The sequence below is a fragment of the Helianthus annuus genome, chromosome 1, assembly GCF_002127325.2.
Source record: "Helianthus annuus cultivar XRQ/B chromosome 1, HanXRQr2.0-SUNRISE, whole genome shotgun sequence".
NCBI lineage: Eukaryota > Viridiplantae > Streptophyta > Magnoliopsida > Asterales > Asteraceae > Helianthus > Helianthus annuus.
In genome coordinates, this window is record NC_035433.2 from 136,917,263 (window position 1) to 136,927,777 (window position 10,515).

Sequence of the window (10,515 nt, forward strand, 5' to 3'; positions counted from 1 at the left end):
TAGAAGCTTCCATTGCCCACCACGGGGCCGTGTCCAGCGGGCACGGGGGCGTGGTGAAAGTACAGCAGGCGCATTAATTGTAATTGCGAATTACAATTAATGAAGAGAGAGAATGTCAGACGGGCACGGGGGCGTGTCCAGCGGACACGGGGCCGTGCCCAGCCTTCTGTTCAGCCTATAAATAGGGGTGCTTGGTTTCATTCCATCTTATCCCTTGGCACACCACCTCTCTCACACTTCATCCACCACCCACCACCACCATAACACCATCATCCACCACCATCATCCATTGTCCATCATAGAGTGTGTGAGTTGTCTCGGGATCCAAGATTGATCGTAAGAGTTCTTGACAATCAAGGCCATGTTTGCCTAAGTCTCTTACATCACTTGGTGAAGACAAGTGTTTAGTATAATACTTTTTATTTTTAATCTTTTGCACTTTTTATTTGGTTTTGTATTAATGACTTTAATAACTAGTTACTTATGTTGAAGGTGATCTTTCCTTATCGTTTGTCCGTGGTGTCTTGGCATTATTTTACTGTCTATATAAAATAAAAGATTTTCACCATTCATATCTCCACGGTCTATATGGAGGTATGTTGGCTACCTGGTCGGGGGTTAAGGGAACGGTTTGGTAAGGGTCTTGCCCTTGTTCAGCGTTTAGAGGTCCTGCTTGGGACCTGGGTCAAATTTAGTAGGATCTCCTTCAATGCCCATAGGTATTGGATGGCGGGGATCCAAACTCTTTGACCCCCTCATAAGTTAACTACTATTAATACTATAACCCGGCTATTTAGGACTGTATCCCTGCTGACTCAGACTACTTAGCCGAGGGTAACGTCACCGCCGAAAGCGGGGCCTACCACAATTTGCATTAATAACTTAATTCATTATCTTTCAATAATCCGACCCTTTAGGATTGTATCCTTGCTGACTCAAACTACTGGGTTGAGGGTAACGTCGCCTTCAAAAGAGGGGCCTACACAATAACTAAGATAATCTCTTAAACAAGTGCAAAAGTGCGAAAATAATCAAAGGTTATACTAACACACGTGTCGGATCCAAGTGATTCATCTTGTCTATCTGTTTTTATTTTATTTTATTTTTCAGCATTTAGTTAGTTTTTATTTTTCTTAGTTTAAAACATTTTTCTCACTTTTTGATTTGATTAGACGTTGAGGATAAACCTGTATTAAAAGCTCTTGTGTCCTTGGACGACCTCGGTATCTTACCAACACTATACTACGTCCACGATGGGTGCACTTGCCCATATGTGTGTTTAGTGTTCGTAAATATCGTGTTTTATAAATTTAAAACTTGGCTAAAAGTGTAAAAAGGGGCTTAAATATACATTTAAAATATATTACATTACACACGCATCATGTACTATGCTTCTGGTTGTGCCTTGTTGTTTTCTTTCACTTTTGTTCCTAATTTAGCAAAGTTTTTATCGTAGTGTTGAATTTGTCGTCTACCATTCTCTGCAGCCTTGCGATTTCTTTCTTAATGATGACTTGCATCTCGGGGCGTATGACATTGATAATGGTTTTGAAATCTTCATTAAGTCCCCCTAACGCATCTCACAATGTTCCCAAAGCGTCTAGCTTTTCCAAGGAACGATTGACAAGAATTCCGAGTTGTGTGACCGATGTTTCGACATTAGTCAACATTTTGTCTAAGGATCCGGCCAAATCCATAGACACGCCTTTACCCAACTCAACTTCTTGTTGAGTCTCGTTGTGATTGTGTGTCTCCTCTTTGCTATAGACGTTTTTCTTGCTCGTTGCTCATTTCTTGCTTTTCTTGTTCACCATCCCGATGAACCATCCTCGCTCTGGTACCAAATGTCACGGGGTTAGTTTTCGACCCCCGTGTGGCATCACCAAGTCCCTGGGGACAAGCCAATCCATCCCGCTTCTTTGTGTGGGATGGATTGGCTTATCCCCAAGCACTTGTAAACATTCTCTTATACTCTTTCTTTGTTAATACAAAGCCTTTCAGTTGTATACTTATTTGAATTAGCTTTTGTAAATTCGTTATGGTCCCGAATTCCAGAGTTGTCGTCCTCCAAGTATATTCAAACTGGTTGGCGAACGTGTTACCCCATCACCTGGCATGTTTGGCGATGTTTGGACATGTTTTGGTCCGACCATTGACAATCGCCGGGGTGTGTTTGAATTGGTTAAAAGGTGTTACCTTATCATACGGCATTTTTTGTTTTACAACGTTTTACAACGGTCAACTAACACACCAATTTATCTAATCTAAGCTTACTCCTTTACCTCGATACCACCGTTGGGCTACAAGCCTTTTGTTTGACATTGTATCAACCATAAAAGGTAAAGCACAACACTCAAAATTGTATTTTGTAAATTTACCGTGTTGTTAGCATATTAGTGTCATGGATTTTTTTTTGTACGGCGGAACTACTATATAGAAATATAGCCAGGCCAACAAGAAGCTAAAAAACTCGAAAAAAATTACATCACAATGTCTCGCAAGTTAAACGTGTCTCGCTTGTTAAACGCATACCATCTATCCCAATCCAAGCTAACAAATTAGACCTACACCTTACATTAACCAAAGAAAAACAAGCTCCTTTATAAGATCCACCGTTCGATTGATAGGAGTGAAACGTTTATTAAATTCCATCTCGTTCCGGGTTTTCCATATCTTTCACATCCTCAGCAAGAATACCTCCTCCACTGTCTTCTTCCAGTCACGAATGGATCTAAAAAGACTACTGCTTGTTGGAAGAAGTGTTACCCATCATCATTAAACTATGGAATTTTCCCAAAATCCTAACTCTACTAGAAAAACACCTGGCATAAAATAAGTTTAATATTGCTGATTCAAGAAGATAATAAGATACTTTAATCTACGGGTGTTTATCGGTTCGGATATTTGTTTACACGATTTTGAATTGTTTTAGCCCTAGAAAAAACCGAACGGCTAAATCAGTGGCGGATATAGGATTTTATTCTAATGGGTTTCTTTTGGTAAATTCTCTTTAATTTTCACCAATTTTTTTTTTCTAAATTATACAAAGTTCTCACTATTTTTTCTGTTTTTTTACAAACGTACTGGGTTCCTGGGAACTTACAAATGTGGGCTGGATCCGCCCCCAGGCTAAATTCAAAATGTGTCTAATAGAGTAATAGAACAAAGTTCAATCGATTAAACTGATTCATTCATTTTGGGTTATCCGGTTATTATTCGGTTTATTAGATTGAATTTGATTTGGTTGTCCGAATAAGCAAGAACTGTGAGTCCACCGACAAAGCAAACAGAAAACGAATTCACAATTCAATTAAGTTTTTTTTATTAAGGATACGGTTTGGTTGGGTTCACCCCTACTCTAATTCACTAGTAAAAGTAGCCAAACTAAATATAATAATCATTTATACTTTTTAAAAGTTATCAACTTTGCTTTCTAATCAGGCAAAATACTAATATATAGTTATCCAAAATGAAAATTTAACAAATCTAGTCACCATTGCAATATTTAAGTTGGTGCAAATGTTTAGCAGCGTATGGATTGTGGTGAGGATAAATTTTGTAACAAACTTTTTAGAGGAGAAAAGGTGATGGAGGCCGTGAAAATAGGCTCACACTATTCTCATACAAAATCTTATCTTCATATCCGATTGTATAGAGTTAATCGGACCGGATAGGAGAATCTTCCACAATAAAAATTGTTAAAGAGTATCTTTTTTGTCTCCATGTATACGAGCCGTATCTCGTATACAATGTTATACAATCCATATAGTGTTTTACGACTCAAACCTCATATAATATATACGGCCTGTATAATGTTATATGACCCGAATAATGTTACATAACCAAAATTTTTCTTCATCTATACCAGTCATATAGCATTATACGACCCAATATTTGTCATTTCAGATTATTTTATACGGAGCTTATAACTGTTTACAACTTGTATAAAGGGTGTGAAAATAAGATTTTATGATGTGACTTTATTAACACCCTAAAAATATAAATTGGGGTGGGGTGAGTTGTCAGGGGGAATAAGCAGGGCTTTTTTATTTATATATTTTGAATTAAGAGCTTGTGCATAAAATTGAGGTGGGGTGAGTTGTCACGGAGAATAACCAGGGTTTTTTTTATTTATACTAGTGATTTCCCCCGCGCTATGCGGCGGGAATTCTTTCAGTATTTGTTCGGTTTGATGTGATACCTACAATCACTATAGCAACCGAAAGAGAAAACCAAATATTAAGTCATGGTATACCCAAACGTATATAGACACATGTTTTACGTCGGTTTAAAACAATAAAATCGAATGCCAACACTTATGTCGTCAAGTCTGAATCGCTTCAGTTCGTCATGGTACCGACATGGTAACAACACTTGTATTGCCTACGATACCCAAAACACACTCTAAATTCAAATCACCTATGATACTCATAAAACACTCTAAATGCAAATCCGTTGTCAGCAAATTTAATATCGGAACATTGAGAAAAAGACTAAACGCATGCGCATATTCCATTTTTCTAAGTAAATGAACGTAATTTTTAGAGGACAATTAGATTAAACGAAAATCAAACGCGTTAAAACATATATTATAAATAGTATGAGTGGTATAATTAAAACTTATTATAACGATTCGCTAAACACTGTTATACTCATCTTAAACTGAACCATAAATATAATATTAAAAATAGATAATGGAGACTACATTTGATTAGAAATTAAAAGAAAAATTGGTTCATGTTATACTCATCTCAAGTTGAACCATAAATATATATTATGAAAAAGCTAAAAATAACTAAATGGAACATGAATGCATCTGAGAAATAAAGAAAAGACTGGATTGCCTTTGGATCTGAGACAATCCAAATATGAAAACAATAAGGATGAGTTAAAAAGAATTATTAAAAATTTATTCACCTATTTGCTATTCTTCAAAGGTTTCTATTAATATATATAGGTAGAGGATCCTGTAAAAAGTGTGAGAAATATGAGAAGTGTATTATAACACTATATATAATACTATATAGCACCATATAAACACCGTATAACAATATGTAACACCATATAATACCATATAACACTATGTAACACTATATATCATTATATAACGCTATAGGTTGTCTGATAGCATGTCTATGATAGATGTATAGTGTTATATTTGTTATACAATGATATATAGTGTTACATAGTGTTATATGGTATTATATGGTGTTACATATTGTTATACGGTGTTTATATGGTGTTATATAGTATTATATATAGTGTTATAATACACTTCTTACACTTTGAGCACTTTTTACACTATCCTTACCCTATATATATATATATATATATATATATATATATATATATATATATATATATATAACAATCTAATGAATAGTGTATTTAATGTTATAAAGGTTTCAATTAATATATATATATACATATATTTATAATTATAATTATAATTAAATTATAGGTATTTATTTTATTGTTTTCGCTATAGTACCAAACCGAATATTTATTTTTATTGTTTTTGCTTTTGATAAACTAACACTATCTTTATCGTTTTTGCTTTAGTCAAATAATGAAGGATTTTCGATTAGTAATAAAAAAATGGTGGAGCTATAATTATAATTATAAAAATAGTTAGAATATTGTACCGCTATAGTACCGAACCGAATCAAAACCGATTGAACAACATCTTTATCGGTACCGGTATTTATTTTTATTGTTTTTGCTTTCGATAAACTAACACCATATCGCTACTATGTCGACTAAACAAACAGCCTTGGTACCGGTTCGGATTCATTTTTATGGTTTCGTGTTTGATAACGGATACTTTGATCATATGTTAAACTTTATATCAGTACCGGTATTTACTTTTATTGTTTTTGCTTTCGATAAACTGACACCATATCGCTATCATACAGTACCGAATTAAACAAACAACCTTGGTACCAGTTCATATTCATTTTTATGGTTTGATGTTTGATAACAGATACTTTGATCGTATGTTAAAATTATATGAGAAAAAATATGTTCAAAATCAATTAATGTATTAAAACAATTAAATAATGAAAATACAGGAAAACAATATTAAAAAAAAAAGAAATTAAACTAATGTTCATCAAAAGTTTGTATTATACGTTTTTGCTTTAGTCAAACTAGGGTCATTCCCCAGTCGAGCGTTGCGCGATTTACATATAATACTACAGCCCAAGGTAAGTAGAAGGTTCCTTTTGGGTAGATGGAGGAGCTACATTAGTTGGCCCATCTTTTTCAGTGACCGTAAGACCAAACAAAGCAATATCATTATACCTACAGAATTTATAAATATGTATATATACATATAAGTCAGCAAATTACAAGAACCAACACAAGTATCTGTTGAGAAGAAAATAAATTTACCTGATAGTGCTTAATATGAAGCTGAATATGTACAAAGGGTAGAGCATATAATCTATTATAAAGCAAAAATGTCATATCAAGTGACCTGTAATGCTAAGTTTCACAAGAAGAACCATTAATTACAAATATGATAAGAGATTCAAGATCATGAGTAAAAAAACCTATGCATCGTTACTAAAGGCAGGGAAGCATTATTAAACATGAATCAAGCATTTTTTTGTCTAATAATAAAAAGTACACGCAAGTATGAAGATGTAGGATTAGTAATCAGCAGGGAATGGTAAAAAAAGGTTTCAAGTTTTTACTTAATTTTCTAAAACTCTGATTACAACAATAAACTAATATATTCCATATACATAGGTCTTTTAAAACCATGATTATAAACATATTAAGCAGCAAAATACTGTAGGAAACATGACAATTCACATTTCAAAAACTCTAAGTGATTGTTTATAAGCATTTGAAGATACAAAAGGTTTTAAAGGCAACTGCAACCCAAACCTATGTTAAAAAGCCAAATATCAAAATATAGAAGTGGCCACTGGAACTTCCATCGTTTGACTGGGTTCTGACCTGAGTTTCTATGTTGACCGATTTGACCTATTCTTGACTCTCATCAACCATTACCGAGACAGACCTCAAGAACTTCAAATCTTCACCAAGCCAATCACCATGCTTTACCTCTGACCTGTGGACACTGGCGTTCCAAACGGGTGTAACCGGAATTTCACAAGTAGCCACCAATTTGACATAACCAGCCCTATTCCAACTGTGCCCTACTCCGCTTCACTGTTTCTACACATTCAAACCTGATTACTTAACCGGAGTTCACATACGTGGCCGGAAGTAGTTCGTGGCTTACCTTATATGTAGAGTAGGCCTGGAGTGTTGCCGATTCACTTGAAGAGCTCTCGTACAGGCTTCAATCTGCTCACCGGATCTTCACCTGGTTCTCCTTGCTGGTACTGCTCTTTAGATCTAAGACAAAAATCAAATTCTAAAAAACATAAGACGAAAAGAAAAAAAGAGAAAAACATGTAACTTGAACATAAACAATTCTTATTAAATCTTATGTTCGAGGTGTTTGAATGTGCAGTTGAACTAATTATAGCAATTTGTAGTTGCAAAAATCATTTTTTGGTGTCTTTTGATACTCTTTATAATCAGCCACTGTGATTATTTACAATCAAAATGATCAAACTTAAATATAAAACCAACTAACTATAACTAACTTTGCCAGGAGTAAAATCTTGATTCCAAGGAGCTACAAACACTTTAAAACGCACATCCATACACCCTTCGTGTGTCCTTCCCCCACAAAAATCATAAAGAGAAATATATCAAATAAAGATTTCAATCACTTTGCAAGGACGCATATTTAGTTAATAAAACCAATAAAAGAAACCTTATAGATTCCAAATGAAGTCAAAGTAATGTTAAGTAACAAAATGTTGAATTTTTCACTACTCACAACAACACATCTACTTAAAAACTGTTGTAAGTTACTTTCATGAAAACACATCCCTAGTTAGGGCTGCAAACGAACTGAACTTTCAGCGAACAGTTCATGAACCGTTCGGCAGGAAGTTCGTTTGTGTTCGTTCGTTTAATAAATGAACGAACATGAACAAAAAATTTCGTTCGTTTAGTTAAATGAACGGACATGAACAAATGCCGTGTTCGTTCATTTGTGTTCGCGAACGTTCGGTAACGTGTTCGTTTACGTTCGTTTGTGTACCAGAATATATATATATATATATATATATATATATATACATATAGGGTAAGGTTCATGCGAGAACCACCTTATTGCGAGAACCGCGAGAACCAATGTGAACACAACCTAAAATAGCTAAAAAAACCCTAAAAAAAACCTAACCCCCACCCCCCAAAAACCTAAACCCCCCCACCCCCCCCCCCCAAAAAAAAAAAAAAAAACCTAACCCCCCCTCCCAAAAAAAACCTAACCCCCCCCCCCCCAAGCTAAATGCTAAAAACTAAAACCCTCAAAAAACCTAAAAAAAAACTAACCCCCCCCCCCCCCACAAAAACCTAAACCCCCCACCCCCCCCCCCCCAAGCTAAAATGCTAAAAACTAAACCCCCAAAAAACCTAAAATATCTAAAAAAATCAAAAAAAAATAAAAAAAAATCTAAATTTTTTTTTATTTTTTTACTATTTTTTATGTTCAAATCGCTACTTTTAGTAGCCAAAAATGTTTTTTTTTTAAAAAAAAAATTGTTAAAAATTTTTTTTTTGGATACTAAAAGTAGCGATTTTTATATAAAAAATAGTAAAAAAATAAAAAAAATATTTTTTGGGTGTTTTTTAGATTTTTTTAGGTATTACTGTTTGTGTTCACACTGGTTCTCGCGGTTCTCGCAATAAAGGGTGGTTCCTAACGGATCTTTGTCCTATACATATATATATATATATATATATATTATTTTATTACCTAACTTATATTATATTATATTGTATGGCCCAACTTATATTTTATTGGTTATTTGTTAGATATTTCATTATCACCTAAGGTCCACCATATATACAATTGAAAGTTTGAAAGTACAAAAACCCTAAGCATTATCAGCGTCGTTCCAGATTCTGGGTCCCATTTTCTCCGCCATCGACCAAGCGCCGCTCTCTCCCCCGCTCCCTTCGTCCTTCCTCTGTCAATCACCATCGTTCAACACCGTTCCCACTCATATATGTTCGTTTGTGTTTGTTTATGCTCATTAACGTTTGTTTGTGTTCGTCTGCGTCCGTGTGCGTTCATGAACGTTCGTTTGTGTTCGGTACCTAAATTAACAAACGAACACAAACGAACACGAACAAGTTCATTTCCTTAACAAACGAACACGAACAAAAAATCTCGTTCGGTAAGTGTTCGTAAACTGTTCGTGAACACATGAAATACTTAACAAACGAACACGAACAAGGTCGTGTTCGTGTTCGTTCGGTTCGTTTGCAGCCCTATCCCTAGTTATAGAATCTTTAATAAGGGTAATCAGATAACAACCAAGAACATAAACAAAATACAAAGATTAGGAATAAATCAATGGCATTGGACTATCACATCAACTAATCAAAATATCAAGAAATTCCAAAGAAGAGTATGAATTATGATAAAAAAAATTAACACCCAGATGAGCAAACCTCACAAAATTAAACACCATTATACCCTGAATTCTGAAATCAACTGTGAATGATAGAAAAATCACATTTAAAAACACATAATAACATCTAAAAGAAATTACCCTTGTTTCTTTGATCTACAAAATGGGGTTGAGAGAACCTACGATGAAACAAAGGTATAATACTGGATAATAGTTTAAACGTAGCAAAGGATAATAGTTGTGCTGATAGCAAAATCTACTTGCTATTTACCTTCACCGGAACAGTTGGGTACACCAAATCAACATATATGATGCTTTCAAGACCCATTTTGAACCGATCTAACAAAGAACGAAACATGCAGATGGGTTCGGATCTTACCGAAATCTGGTCGGAATGCTAACCGTCGACATGGCCACCGTGTACACAGCCTCTTTCTCTCTCTGAAACCCTCAACCGTTGTTCCGTGGTTGGGGTCGTTGACACCCTGGAATCAGGTGGCGCTGTCGTGCTCCTCCATCGCTCCGCCACCGGGGGCGGTGTTCAGCCGCCACTCCCTCACAACTCTCTCTCAGTCGTTGTTTTGTTGGTTGGGGTTGTTGACGCACCGGAATCAGTTGGCGCCGCCTTGCTCCTCCATGGCTACGCGCCTCCACCACTCCCTCACGGCTCGCTCTGTCTTTCTCAGACTCTAATCTCTAGACATCAGCCTGTCTCTCTGTATTCAAGTTGGTGTAGTTGATGTGGATGAGGTGTCAAGTATGGGGACAGCCAAGATTAATACACGTAAATGATGAAGTTAAAAACACTGTTCATTCAGTTTTTCTTTTAATAGATATAGATATATAGATAGTGAAAGATATTCTATTAGTATTAAAAAAAAGGGTGGGGCTACAATTATAATTATAATTATAATTATAATTATAATAATGAGTTAATTACACAAATGGGTCCTGTGGTTTATACATAATTTCGCCTTTGAGTACTAACTTTATTTTTTAACATATT

At 35.1% G+C, this 10,515-nt stretch overlaps 1 long non-coding RNA gene across 1 annotated transcript; it reads right to left on the minus strand.

The window, feature by feature from the left end:
• Positions 1–6,122: 6,122 nt before the first annotated feature.
• Positions 6,123–10,297, minus strand: LOC110879892. The gene is made up of 4 exons (XR_002559068.2): positions 9,889–10,297; positions 7,256–7,371; positions 6,394–7,188; positions 6,123–6,303 (listed from the first exon to the last, which is right to left on the minus strand). It is a non-coding gene; the product is annotated as an uncharacterized LOC110879892 (long non-coding RNA).
• Positions 10,298–10,515: the final 218 nt, after the last annotated feature.